Here is an 11,603-nt window from a genome sequence, read left to right as displayed (position 1 = left end):
GCGCGAGGGAGCACTCTCCCCTGAGTGCATCCTCTTCAGCTCCCTCGCGCACCGCACTGATACCGGCGCCGGAAGATGATGTCATCTTCCGGCTCCGGTTTCAGTACGCGGTGCGCGAGGGAGCTGAAGAGGAAGCACTAAGGAGAGACCGGCCAGGTGACCGGCCCCCCAGGAGCCCAGCCGCACCACTGGACCCCAGGGAATCCCCTCAGCACTCCAAAAGGTAAGGAGGCTGGGGGGATTAAATTAAAAAAAAAAGTGTTAGTGTTACTCTGAGTGTTAGTGTGTGTGTGTGTGTTAGTGTTACTCTGAGTGTTAGTGTTACTGTGAGTGATAGTGTGTGTGTTAGTGTTACTGTGTGTGTGTCAGGGTACCTGAGGTCTCTACCTCCGAGAGAGGTAGAGACTTAGACGTTTATCCGTCCGGACGCCATGTTTCCTCTGTTCCTCGCGGTCGACCCGGTCACATAAACGCCGGCCGCGTGGGAGTTACTTCCTTATGTAGCATGGTGCCCGGAGACCGACGTCATGAGGCCAATCCGGAACGACCTGTCACTCAATCCGTTGGAGACCAATCAGGACTCGTCGGAGGCGTGTCTATCCTCTCTAGCCAGGGTATTTAAACATACTTCGCCCTGTTGCTCATTGCCCTGTCGTGGTTCTAGCCTGTCTAGTCACACAGTGCTCTGGTGTTTTTCAGTTATCCTTTTGGTTCCGACCCGGCTTGTTTGACTTACTCTGTTTACCTCTGTTATCCTTGACCCGGCTTGTTACTCGCTTACCTGTCCTCTCGTTCCCTCGAACTCGGCTTGTCTCTGACCATTCTCTATACTCTCTGTACGTTAGTCCGGCCATTCTAAGGTCCGGTATACGTATCCTGTACCTGTTTGTACTTTGCGTGTTGGATCCCTGCCCCGATCCTGACATTACCACAGGGCCAATGGATCCTGCAGGTACAAACAGTCAGGTTTGTCCCTCTGATTCCAGGTTTGACGCCATGGAACACAGAATGGACCAAATGGCCTTAGCACTACAGGCGTTATTATCTCGTGCTAATAACCTGTCACGACTAGTAATGTGGTCCAGCACGCAGAATCTATGTAAACATATACATAAGTCAGAAAAGGAAAAATAACAGGACAGAGCGTAAACCGGACCTTAGAATGGCCGGACTAATACGCTAGAGACAGAGAATGGTCAAAGGGAAAGCCGAGGTCAAGGAAGCCAGAAAATACTCAATACCGATAAGACAAGCCAAGTCAGGGAAACCAGAGATCAGAATAACCAGGGAAACGCCAAGGATCAGGATACCAGGAAATCAGAAACACGAAACTAGCACTTTCAGGAAACCAGGAAACTGAAACCACGACATGGCAAAGTACTAGGGTGAATTAGGGGTTTAAATACCCCTCTCTAAGCTATGATTGGTCAGAGGGCGACCTCTGACCCCAGAACGTACGTGTGCGTTGACGTCGTGACGTCACGCACACGTTAGTATAATTCTCGGGGGCGGGGCTATCCATAGACGCGACCACGTGGTCGGCGCCATATTGGATTCGGGCGTGATGCCCGGAAGAACTACACGCGCGGTTCCCGGCTCGCCGACGAGCAGGTAAGCTCGTGTAGTCGGAGCGGTCGTGCCGGTCGGGCACGACCGTGAGGCTCGGCGGGCCGGTGACCGCAACAGTACCCCCCACTCGAAGACCGCGCACCGAGCGGGAAGGACCCGGCTTAAGAGGAAAGCGGTTGTGAAATGACCGGATAAGACGGGGCGCATGGACCCGGTCAGCAGGAACCCAACAACGTTCCTCGGGACCATAACCCTTCCAGTCAACGAGATAGGACAAGACACCTCTGGATAATTTGGAGTCCATAATAGAACGGACTTCGTATTCCTCTTGATCACCCACTACCAAGGGCGGAGGAGGAGTGGATACCATTGTGTAGCGATTGCAAGTAAGGGGCTTGAGCAGAGACACATGGAAAGTATTCGCTATTCTCATATGAGCCGGTAGTGCCAAAGTATAGGTCACTGGATTAATACGTTGGGTAACTCGAAAGGGACCAATGTACCGAGGGGCAAATTTCATGGACGGGACCTTAAGCTTGATATGTCTTGTGGAGAGCCACACCCTGTCACCTGGAATATAGACAGGATTAGCGCCCCGTTTCTTGTCAGCTTGGACCTTCGCTCGTAATGAGGCTTTTTGCAGAGCTGAATGGACGGAATCCCAAGTATCATGAATCGAATCTAAATGGGTGTTCAAAGCGGGGATTTCTGTGTCTGAGAATGCAGAAGGAAAAACAGTGGGGTGATAACCCTGATTAACAAAGAATGGACTGTGATTAGAAGATTCATGAGTGGCGTTGTTTCTGGCGAACTCAGCCATGGGTAAGAGCTCGTACCAGTTAGATTGATTGGCATTTATAAAACAACGTAAATAGGCTTCTAAAGACTGATTCGCCCTCTCTGCTGCTCCATTTGTTTGAGGGTGATATGCTGACGAAAAGGAGAGTTCGATGCCCAATTGTTTGCAAAAGGAACGCCAAAACCTAGAAACAAACTGGGTACCTCTGTCAGATACTATGCTTTTGGGTACACCGTGCAACCGAAAGATCTCTCTCAAGAATATTTGAACTAGATCTTGAGCAGATGGTAATTTTTTAAGTGGGACGAAATGTGCCATCTTCGTGAATCTATCAATGACCATAAGGACTGTATTAAACCCGTTTGAACTGGGTAGATCCACAATGAAATCCATGGCCAAGTGGGTCCATGGAGCACTAGGTATGGGCAGTGGTTGTAATAGTCCAGGAGGTGACCTGGGAGGAACTTTAGAAACAGCACATATTTGACATGCCCCAACATAATCTTTGACATCGTTTCTAAGAGCAGGCCACCAAAATCTCCTGGAGATGGCAGAGAGAGTTTTATGGACTCCAGGATGGCCCGCTGTGAGGCTGTCATGGAACAAATCTAGTACCTTCTTTTGAAACTGAGGTGACACATACAGTTTGTCCGGAGGTTTACCCACAGGTGCCTGAGTTTGATCTGCTATTATGGCACAGAAGAGTGGAGAAGACACTTCGGAAACTGTAGTGGCAATGAGGCATTCAGGAGGTACAATAGGATATATCACCTGTTCCGGAACTTCATCTGTCTCAAACTGCCGAGAAAGTGCATCTGCCTTGGTGTTTTTAGTACCAGGTCTGTATGTAATTACGAAATTGAATCGGGAGAGGAACAATGACCACCTAGCCTGACGAGAGGACAGTCTCTTAGCGTCCCCAATATAAGCCAAATTCTTATGATCAGTAAAGATCAAAAGTGGCTCTTTGGAACCTTCCAAGAGATGCCTCCATTCCTTAAGGGCAAGTACAATGGCCAAAAGTTCCCTATTCCCTATGTCGTAATTCCTCTCTGCAGGTGTGAGTTTGCGAGAGTAAAATCCACAGGGATGTAAAGGCGTATCAGGACTCTCTCTTTGAGACAGAATGGCTCCAACTCCTGTCTCTGATGCATCCACCTCTAGGATAAATGGTTTGGATGGATCAGGATGGGTCAGGACAGGTGCTGAGGAAAATAAAGATTTTAATCGTTCAAATGCCTCTCTTGCTTCTTTGGGCCAAGATATACAATTTGCTCCTTTTTTTGTTAAATTGGTTATAGGGGAAATCACGGAGGAAAATCCCCTTATGAATTTGCGGTAGTAATTCGCAAAACCTATAAAGCGTTGAGTAGCTTTAAGGCCCTTGGGTAATGGCCACTGTAAGACTGCCTCCAGTTTACGAGGATCCATCTGGAAACCAGACGGAGATATAACGTATCCAAGGAATTGTATCTCCGTTTGGTCAAACTGGCATTTCTCCAGTTTACAGTAAAGGCCGTTCTGTAACAGGGTTTTCAGTACAATTCTCACATGTTCGTGATGTGTCTCTAGGTCTGGGGAATAGATGAGAATGTCGTCCAAATACACTAGAACGAACATGTGAAGGTACTCTCTTAGGACATCGTTGATAAAATCCTGGAATACCGCTGGAGCGTTACATAATCCAAACGGCATAACCAGGTATTCGTAATGTCCCATTCTGGTGTTAAATGCGGTCTTCCATTCGTGACCGTCCTTAATTCTGACTAGATTGTAGGCACTTCGGAGATCGAGCTTGGTAAAGACTCGAGCTCCCTTTAATCTGTCGAATAGCTCTGATATAAGGGGAATAGGGTAGGCATTTTTTATGGTAATCCTATTCAAACCCCTATAATCAATACAAGGGCGTAGGTCTCCTTCTTTTTTAGAGACAAAGAAGAATCCAGCCCCGGCTGGTGAGGAGGACCTACGGATATGACCCTTTCTGAGAGCATCCTTAATATATTCCTCCAAACAAAGATTTTCCTGGGGGGACAAGGCATAGACTCCTCCCTTGGGAGGCATAGTCCCTGGTAACAAGTTTATAGTACAGTCATAAGGTCTATGAGGAGGTAACCCTTCTGACTGGACCTTGTTAAATACCTCTTTCAAATCCATATACTGCTGAGGAATTTGTGTGGTCAAGGGAGGTGTAACAGGAACATTAATGGTGCCAATAGGTTGTGGGATTTGCTTAAAGCAAACACCTTTGCATCTCTCACCCCAACTCACAATCTCTCCTTCAATCCAATCTAAACGTGGATTGTGTTTCAGGAGCCAAGGGAAACCGAGTATTATCGGAACTGTAGGTGAAGATATGATTTGAAAGGTAATTTCTTCAGAGTGGAGAATACCCACTGAAACAGTGATTGGCAGAGTTTCGTGTGTGATGAAAGGCTGGGTAAGAGGCCTTCCATCAATGGCCTCGACTGCTATAGGTTTCTCTTTATGTCTTAAGGGCAGGAGATGTTTAGCAGAGAACTCTTTGTCTAGGAAATTCTCCGCTGCCCCAGAGTCAATCATAGCCTCACACTGAACAGTAGTGTTCTCGAAAGATAAGGTTACTTTGACCAGGAAACGGTTCTTAGTCAATTTAGGGGACATATACATCACACCTAAGGTCGGTCCCCGTACGTGCCTTAGGTGTGCAAGTTTTCCGGCCGAACCGGGCATGACGATCTTAGATGTCCCTTCTTGCCACAATACATACATAACCCCTCGTTACGTCTGTGTTGTCTCTCTGCCTCAGTGAGTTTAGCACTACCCAATTGCATGGGTTCAGGTTCTGGAAGAGGCGTTTGGCTACTCACCACTGGGTTAGAGAAACGAGGAGCTATGGACAAATTAGAACGTCTGTTACGTTGTTTGTTTTTCTCTCTCTCTCTGAGCCGGTTATCAATGTTTATCATGTAGGCAATAAACTCATTAAGACTAACCGGAAGGTCTCTAGCTGCAGTTTCATCTTGTATATTCTCAGCTAAACCTTCAGAGAAAGCAGCCACCAGACCGCTATTGGTCCAATCAACCTCAGACGCTAATGTCCTGAACTCTATTGCATAATCGGCTACAGAACGATTGCCTTGCCTGATTCTCATAAGGGCTTTGGCAGCGTTCTTCTCCCTGCCTTTAGGTTCAAATGTAGCCTTAAAGGCCGTAAGAAAGGTACTGTAATCACGGGCTATTGCGTCACCACTTTCCCATAAGGGGTTAGCCCAAGTCAAGGCTTTTCCAGTTAATTGGTTCATCAGATAGCCTATTTTAGATCTATCTGTTGGGAATGAACCTGGGGAGGCCTCAAAGTGGTATTCTATTTGGTTTAAAAAACCTCTAAATTCCTTAGAATCACCTCCATAACGAGGGGGCGGTGACAAAGTTATGGACGGTGGTTTATGTGGTACGGGAACCACTACAGGTGGCGGAACCACAGGTGGTACAGGAGGGACCTCTAAATAGGCAGTCCTCTGGAGCAAGGTCTGAAATGCCTGAGCAAATTGGTCTAACCTGTGGTCCATATCCTCCACCCTATTTTCACAGGCGATCATATGTTTGCATAGTTCTGCAGGATCCATGGCCATGTCGTAATGTCACGACTAGTAATGTGGTCCAGCACGCAGAATCTATGTAAACATATACATAAGTCAGAAAAGGAAAAATAACAGGACAGAGCGTAAACCGGACCTTAGAATGGCCGGACTAATACGCTAGAGACAGAGAATGGTCAAAGGGAAAGCCGAGGTCAAGGAAGCCAGAAAATACTCAATACCGATAAGACAAGCCAAGTCAGGGAAACCAGAGATCAGAATAACCAGGGAAACGCCAAGGATCAGGATACCAGGAAATCAGAAACACGAAACTAGCACTTTCAGGAAACCAGGAAACTGAAACCACGACATGGCAAAGTACTAGGGTGAATTAGGGGTTTAAATACCCCTCTCTAAGCTATGATTGGTCAGAGGGCGACCTCTGACCCCAGAACGTACGTGTGGCCCGTACGGCGCCATATTGGATTCGGGCGTGATGCCCGGAAGAACTACACGCGCGGTTCCCGGCTCGCCGACGAGCAGGTAAGCTCGTGTAGTCGGAGCGGTCGTGCCGGTCGGGCACGACCGTGAGGCTCGGCGGGCCGGTGACCGCAACATAACCCACCAGAGGAGACGTGTACTACTCCTATTTCCTCTGTAAATTCAGGCCTAGAGGTAGCCACTGTAGGTGCCTCTTCCCGTATTACCCCACCAGTACGTTATGGTGGTTCACCTGAGAAGTGTCGTGGTTTTTTAAACCAGATCAGTATTCATTTTGAATTGCAACCTCGCTCCTATCCTACCGATAGGGCAAAGGTTGGATTTATTGTCACCTTACTCATTGAGAAAGCTCTGAGATGGGCTAACCCATTATGGGAGAACGATAACCCGTTGGTATATAATTATAATGCCTTTGTAGCTGCCTTTAGAAGAACTTTTGACCCGCCTGGTAGGAAGGTCAATGCAGCCAGATTACTGTTGCGCCTGAGACAGGAGAACCGAACACTTGTGGATTATGCACTAGAGTTCAGGTCTCTGGCGGCAGAAGTCAAGTGGAATGAGCAGGCTTATATAGATGTATTTTTGAATGGGTTATCAGATGTTATCCTTGACGAAGTTGCTACTAGGGAGCTCCCTGAGAATTTAGAGGACTTAATTTCGTTCATTTCTCGCATTGATGAGCGTTTAAGAGAGTGTCAGGGTACCTGGAGTCTCTACCGTTGAGAGAGGTAGAGACTTAGAAGGTTATCCGTCCGGACGCCATGTCTCCTCGGTCTCCCGCGGTTCACTCGGTCTTGCTAACGCCGGCCGCGAGGGAGTCACTTCCTTTTATAACAGAAGGACCGGAGGTAGACGTCATGACGCTAACCCGAAACATCCTGCCACTCAAATCTCGGGAGACGAATCAGGACTCGCCGGAGGCGTGTCTCCTCTCCCTAGCCAGGATACTTAACGGTGGTTCTCTCATTCACTCATTGCCCTGTCGTGGTTCTAGTCCGCCTAGTCACACAGTGCTTTATTATTCACTTGTCTTTTGGTTCTGACCCGGCTTTGTTGTTTACTCTCCTGCCTTTCTGTTATCCTTGACCCGGCTTGTCTCTCGCTTACCTGTCCTCTGTTATCCTCGACCTCGGCTTGTCCCTGACCATTCTATTGTAGTTATACGTTAGTCCGGCCATTCTAAGGACCGGTATACGTATCAGCTACTCTTTGTACTCTGCGTGTTGGATCCCTGACCCGATCCTGACATTACGACAGGGCCATGGATCCTGCAGGTACAAATTGTCAGCTTGGTTCTCCTGATCCTAGGTTTGACGCCATGGATCATAGGATGGATCAGATGGCTCTGGCACTACAGGCGCTGCTGTCTCGCCCTATTAATCCACCTGAGGAGAGGCGTAACACTTCTACTTCTTCTGTGGGTTCAGGGTTAGAGGTAGCTACTGTAGGTGCTTCTTCCCGAGTTACCCCACCTGTACGTTATGCTGGTTCCCCTGAGAGGTGTCGTGGCTTTTTGAACCAGATCAGTATTCATTTCGAGCTACAGCCCCGTTCATACCCTACTGATAGGGCAAAGGTGGGATTTATTATTACCTTACTCATTGAGAAAGCTCTGAGATGGGCGAATCCGTTGTGGGAGAATGATAATCCATTAGTCTATAACTATAATTCCTTTGTAGCTGCTTTTAAAAGAACTTTTGACCCTCCTGGCAGGAAGGCCAATGCAGCCAGATTACTGTTGCGCCTTAGACAAGACAACCAAACACTTGTGGATTATGCACTAGAGTTCAGGTCTTTGGCGGCAGAGGTAAAATGGAATGAACAGGCCTATATAGACGTATTCTTAAATGGATTATCTGATGTAATACTTGATGAGGTAGCTACAAGAGAACTTCCCGAGAATCTGGAGGACTTAATTTCCTTTATCTCCCGTATTGACGAACGCCTAAGGGAGAGACAGAATACTCGAGATAGAACCGCTAAATCTTTCTCTAGACTAGTACCATCATTTCAAGTTGCTGAAACCAAAGATCCACAGGTTTCAGAACCTATGCAGTTAGGCCTTACTCGTCTCTCAGAGGAGGAGAGACAGTACAGGAGAAGAGAGGGACTGTGTATGTATTGTGGGTTCAGAGGTCATGTACGTTTGAGCTGTCCCAGCCGTCCGGGAAACGCTCGCACCTAAGTTTCTCTAGAGGACAGACCTTGGGTGTTTCGATTTTGTCCTCTACTCATAACTACAAAGAACATAGACTCCTATTACCGGTCTCTTTAACTTGGGAGAAGGGAACTTTAGAAACTATGGCATTGATAGACTCCGGCGCTGCTGAGAGTTTTATCGACCAAAAGTTTCTCACCAAACACACTATCCCATCCCAGTTAAGGAAGACACCCTTGGCTGTTGAAGCCATTGATGGTAGACCTTTAGTTGAGCCTGTGATTTCCCGGGAGACCACACCTCTTTACTTAACTATTGGTATTCTACACAAGGAGGAAATATCCCTACTACTCATTTCATCCCCTTCTGTTCCCATAGTCCTGGGATACTCCTGGCTTAAGAAACATAACCCCGTTATAGATTGGAGATCAGGGGAAATAGTCTCTTGGGGCCAGAATTGTCAAGAGAGTTGTTTAAAGAAAGTGACACCTCTTTGTAGTGTCAACCCACTTAATAACGCTACTGACTCTACCAAAGTACAGATACCGTCCTTGTATCAAGATTTAAAGGCAGTATTTGACAAAAGAAAGGCTGATACCTTACCACCACATAGGCCTTTTGATTGCAAAATTAATTTACTTTCTGGTACCATGCCCCCCAGGGGTCATGTATATCCTTTGTCCACGAATGAAAACTTAGTTCTAGAAGAGTATATTCGTGAAAACCTAGACAAGGGGTTCATTAGAAGATCCTCCTCTCCTGCTGGGGCTGGATTCTTTTTTGTTAAAAAGAAGGATGGTTCTTTAAGACCTTGCATTGACTACCGAGGTCTTAACAAGATAACCATCAGAAATGTTTATCCGATTCCCTTGATCACCGAGCTTTTTGACCGATTAAAAAGTTCTAAAATTTTCACTAAGTTAGACCTTAGGGGTGCTTATAATTTGGTGAGAATCCACGACGGTGACGAGTGGAAAACTGCATTCAATACTCGATATGGGCACTATGAGTATACTGTAATGCCTTTTGGTCTCTGCAATGCTCCGGCAGTATTTCAGGACCTTATTAATGAGGTTCTTAGGGAGTTTCAAGATGACTGTGTAATTGTATACCTTGATGATATTCTTATACATTCCAGGGATATTGAGACTCACCACAGGCAAGTCAGGAGGGTTTTACACAAACTTCTTCAGCATGGCTTGTACTGCAAACTAGAGAAATGCAGCTTTGACCAATCCCAAACTACGTTTCTTGGTTATGTGATTTCTGGGGAGGGGTTTGAAATGGATCCGGAGAAGCTCCAATCCATACTAGACTGGCCTTTACCTCAGGGTCTCAAGGCTATCCAGAGATTCATTGGTTTCTCTAATTACTACAGACGTTTCATTAAGGGATACTCCTCTATCATTGCTCCCATCACTAACATGACCAAACAAGGGGCTGAGACTAAGAATTGGTCTACTGAAGCTCTTCGGGCTTTTGAGACACTCAAAGAGCTGTTTGCTTCCGCACCAATTTTAGTTCACCCTGATACTACTCTACCTTTCCTACTCGAAGTTGACGCTTCTGAGACAGGTATAGGTGCTGTTCTGTCCCAAAGGTTGGGTGTAGATAAACCATTACATCCTTGTGGATACTTTTCCAAAAAGTTGTCCGGTACTGAAAGCAGATATGACATTGGTGACAGGGAACTACTAGCGGTTATAATGGCCTTGAAGGAGTGGAGACATTTATTGGAGGGTACTTTGCATCCTGTTACTATTTTGACGGATCATAAGAACTTATCCTATATTGGGGAGGCTAAACGACTATCATCTAGACAGGTTCGTTGGTCCATATTTCTCACTCACTTCAACTACGTACTCACATATAGGCCAGGTTCTAAGAATTCTAAAGCCGACGCCTTATCTCGCCAATATGAACCTGCTGCCGTATCTGAGCCGGTTTTGTCCTCTATAGTACCCAAGTGTAACATTATCGCTAACACTACTCTCAAAGTTCATTCCCCGCTACTTGATCAGATAAGGAACTTGCAGCATCTGGCACCTAGACTGACTCCGGTTTCCAGACTTTTCGTTCCTCCTGAACTTCAATTGGAGCTCTTACAGTGTCTTCACGAGAGTAAGGTGGCTGGTCATCCGGGTGTCCGCAAGACGTATTCTTTGATCTCCAAGGATTTCTGGTGGCCGTCGTTACGGAAGGATATTAAGGATTTTATCGGGGTTTGTGTGGTCTGTACTAAAACCAAACTACCGCATACGCTTCCTTGTGGCCTTCTACAACCGCTGGAGATTCCTGACAAACCTTGGTCCTGTGTGGCAATGGACTTTATTGTGGATCTGCCGGTTTCTAAAAAACACACTGTTATCCTCACCGTAGTCGATAGGTTTACCAAGATGGCACATTTCGTACCTTTGCCTAAACTCCCGACTTCTCCTGAATTGGCAGAGGTCTTTGCTAAAGAGATTTTTCGTTTACATGGGATTCCTTCTGAGATCACTTCTGATAGAGGCTCCCAATTTGTTTCACGTTTTTGGAGGTCGTTCTGTTCTCAATTAGGCATCAAATTGAATTTTTCGTCCGCCTATCATCCTCAGTCTAACGGAGCTGCTGAACGAACTAACCAGAAGATTGAGCAATACTTACGTTGTTTTGTTTCCGAACACCAGGACGATTGGGTCGGTTTGATTCCTTGGGCAGAGTTTGCGCACAACAATCTTGTTTGTGACTCCACGCATTCAAGTCCCTTCTTCATGAACTATGGCTTTCATCCATCCATTCTTCCCCCGGTTTCTCCTTCCCAAGGAGTGCCGTCGGTTGATGTCCATGTGGCCAACTTGAGGAAGTTGTGGGATCAGACTCGACAGATTCTTCTACACAATTCTGTACTGGTAAAGAAACATGCTGACAAACGTAGAAGGGCGGCTCCGAATTTTGTTCCAGGCGATAGAGTGTGGTTGAGCACTAGGAATATTCGTCTTAAAGTTCCTTCCATGAAATTCGCTCCTCGTTATAT

This window comes from Pelobates fuscus, chromosome 6 (genome assembly GCF_036172605.1).
Source record: "Pelobates fuscus isolate aPelFus1 chromosome 6, aPelFus1.pri, whole genome shotgun sequence".
NCBI lineage: Eukaryota > Metazoa > Chordata > Amphibia > Anura > Pelobatidae > Pelobates > Pelobates fuscus.
This window is presented reverse-complemented; position numbering follows the sequence as displayed.